The sequence below is a fragment of the Malus domestica genome, chromosome 15 (genome assembly GCF_042453785.1).
Source record: "Malus domestica chromosome 15, GDT2T_hap1".
In the NCBI taxonomy this organism is placed as follows: domain Eukaryota; kingdom Viridiplantae; phylum Streptophyta; class Magnoliopsida; order Rosales; family Rosaceae; genus Malus; species Malus domestica.
The window spans coordinates 43,495,647-43,499,669 of record NC_091675.1 but is presented as its reverse complement, the minus strand read 5'-3'; positions in this window follow the sequence as shown (position 1 = coordinate 43,499,669).

Below are 4,023 nucleotides of genomic sequence, written 5' to 3'. Positions count from 1 at the left end.
CTCTCCAATTTCCTCAAGAAAGAACCCTAATGAATTTGGCTATAAAGTCCTTTATATAGTCACTTCACTTAAGTGACAAAAAGAACCAAAAACTTTCATTCATGATATGGCCACCCTTCTAAAGGCTTTGGGCTGTTTGGGCCCTTTTGAGTCTTTAGTCATTAAGTTGTCATACAACTTCAGTTAATGGGCTTGACGGTTCTAAGCCTAATAGGCCTTGAGGTCCACTAATTACTCAAAAGCTAAAACAAACTTATTTGTTTGATTAATTAACATATTAATTAATCCTAGCCATAAATAATTAACCATTTAATTATCCTTACTCATCTCCGTTGTTTCTCCGCTCTCTACCTTACATGGTGTACAATCTATTAGGTTCCTTTTAGCAAGGCCATGGGCGATTAGAACTCTTCAAATCGATTATGAATTGAAACTGACTTTCAATTTCTCCCTTTAGTGATTTTACACCTTAGGGCTTCTACAAATCATGAGTGACACCTAGCAGTATGTCATGGCTACCTAAGCTAATCAAAAGAGGTGGAGAACTTATTCAGTTTGGGATTATAATGCAATATGGTGTTTCTCTAATACAATACTCTTGACCACATTGTTTAGTTTGATAGTTTATTCATGTCTACTATCCAATGTGATTCTCTTACTTATATGATTACCTTAAACATGATTTGGAACGACTTCCTAAATCTCATTCATACTCTGGCCAGAGATTCTTAATCATATCATAAAGAATTCTCCTTCAAATGGTTTGAAGGTTAGAGATCCCTTGTTGTGCATTCACTTGCCTCCATGGCTAAGTGGCTTAACCCCAACTATGTTGTGGACACGATTTGATGGAGCGACTTTGACATAGTCAAAGATCAAGGACCTAACCATAAGACAACTATGATGCCTCAAGTCAAATGACTACTTTGCATTATCCCAACCATAAGTTTTCATGTGACATGAGTATGAGAACTCCTTGTTGATCGCATTCAGTGGACTCGTTCTCTATTGAGCACTTATATGCTTGTCTTGGTGTCAGTCACACCAATGACTCAAGACCAGTCACTTTCTCTAAGAGAAGACATAGCACGTACTAATCTTAATGGACTATCAATGTCCAATTGGCAATCCTATGATCAAGAATGTTTAGGATATGAATACAAAAGAGAATAGTCTCATGGATCTAACTTCTTTAGATCACATTCTCCTAATTATATATTCCTTGGACTTATCATTTAAGCATATAACATTTATATTACACGGCTTTAAACAATAATCTTTGCCTTTTATATTAAACTAGATTAGTTTAACATGTGAAATGTCCGTAAAGTATCATCATATGATTGGCTTTAGGGCACATTTCCAACAATCTCCCACTTTCACTAGAGCCATCAGTGATGATACGTCTTCTGAATTCATTTAAAAAATGGTTGAGTAATGGGCTTAGACAATGGATATCTATATGTTATCCATTGAAGCAGCCTTGAGAATAACGATTTCACCATTATACATGATTCTCAATTATGTGGTTCAATCTCTCATAAATGAACTTTCCCATCCAAACAACATTGTTGTAAGCTTCTATATGGCGATATATTTTGCATGCATGATGGAACACACTAAAGTCATTACTTATAACATTTCCACCCAAATATCGCTTTAGTCATAATAAAGAGATATCCAATTATCTCTTCATTCATAATGAAGAGACATCCAATGATGGATATGATTTTACATTCATAATCTAATACATTTACGCTTCCATTGCGTTACTCTAATTCTTCCTCATTCTTGAGGAATCTATCATTTAGTATTTCTTAGGGTAAATTACATAAATCTACCTCAACTATTGGGTCATTAATAGTTTCATACCTCGTCTTTAAAAAGTTTTAATGTCATACCTTATCTTTGAATTTGTTGCAATGTTATACCTTCCATCAGTTGGTCAATTCCTCTGTTAAATGCTGACGTGGCATGAGGTGGGGGGTATGATTTTTTTAATTTTTTTAATAGAAAGTGAGCTCCGCCTCATGCCACATCAACATTTAACAGAGGAATTGACAGACAACTAACGGAAGGTATGACATTGCAACAAATTCGAAGATAAGGTATGACATTGAAACTTTTTAAAGACGAGGTATGAAACTATTAATGACCCAATATGAAATACGTAAATCACCTTTTTGCATATGCATAAAGGATTCTATTTACGCATTATGTTTCTCTGGGAGTCAAAAAGGTACATTCCCTTTTAGAAGAGCAATTTCCCAGTCTGATTGGAATTGTCTTTTCATTTGAATTTTATCATTCAGGAAACTTCCTACATCTATCGTTTGTCAATAAGGATTGAGATAATCCAATTATATCTTGAAATCTATTATTATAGATTTCCATCCCATGTATATAGACTATGTCTTCCATATACATTCCATCATTATAGAATGTTTAAAGTCATAACTTTAACGAAGAAGAATTCCTTTCATTTCCAAAATTAATATATCATATATATGTTCAAATTTAGGAATATGATTAACTCCCACTAATCTTTTGTAAACCTAGTAAACAAAAGATTCATTTACATCTTTATGAGAAATTAAACGATTTGATTTTTCTCTCATAAGACGTTTATAACTCCCACTAGCTTGCTAAGATTCATGATGGATGGATATATACAACTTACACGTTTTGTGATTCTTAGTCTTAGACATATATTATCAAGACTATCTTGATAATGGTTTCAAAAACCCATATTATGTCCAAAAATTGAATCACCATTTAGTTGTAGCTTGCAATCTTCGAATTAACAGAAACCAAGACTACGTCAAAGATGGTTTCTTCCAAGTCAACCAATCTCGTTGATTGTAGTCACCTTAAGCTACCAATTAGCTATGAAGATTTCACTATTTCGGGTCAAATGGTACTATACCATTTCCTTGAGTATGTGTCATATATACACTCAATGTAGTCATAAGGATTTTCATTCTTATTTCTTTCGAATTAAGAGGTGTAACTCTATGACATAGTCATAAAGTTCAAACTATTCAACTGAGATGGTTTATAGATCGTTCTTGACTACCTTGGAGCTAGTGGTGTAGGAACTAGGTTGTTATATTTGTTGATTATCATCCTGTCTCTCAAAGAATCCATTCTTTGAGTTCTAGTTCTCGTTCATTTGCTCTTAGGCAAATCCTATTGTAGGATTACAATGAACTACCCAACAAATAACATTTGTTAGTTGGTTTATAGAAGTGATATCCAAAGGTTAATTTAACAATATCCCACAAGATTGATCTCAAACAAATATTGCTTATTAGCACACAACCCCAAATCTTAACACAATTAAGACTTGTCTTTCTTTCCAACTAGATCCTATAGAGTCATGAAAATTTTGGAAGATCTTCTAATTGACAATCATATTGTCTTAGAAGTATACATCCTATATATGGGTAATTGATAACATCCTATGAACTACTTCTTATTCGAGTTCGTTCTTCTCCCAATGGAAAAATCCATTATCTTATGATGCTACTTTCCTTGATATCTTTCAAGGAAACTCTTCTAAAGTGTTATTTTTCCTTAGATCAAACCTAAGGAGGTAAATACTTTAGACGTCTTACTCATCAACTTACATTCTTGAATTCTTTGAAACCTTTTGCAAAGTATTCGGACTTGTGTTTATTCAAAATAAACGATAGTCCAACCGAGAGTGATTTTCGGTGAATGTCATACAACATGAGTAGTATTATGTTGTGAATTAACCTCAACAACTTTGTGATTCTTTCTTCTTTACAAAAGAATAAAGATTCGAACATTTTGCCTCTATACAATTTTAACGATAAGGCATTGGATCCAGATCTAACGATCCAAAGCATCCATCTACAACCAACTTGTAATTTATGTTTTAGAGGGTCACAACTCAGTGGGATTAGTCACTACCTTGAAACCTTTTGGGTTTTAAGCATCATTATATTCTAAAAAGTTAACACTACCACATCATCTCTACTATAGAGACAATCAATCAGA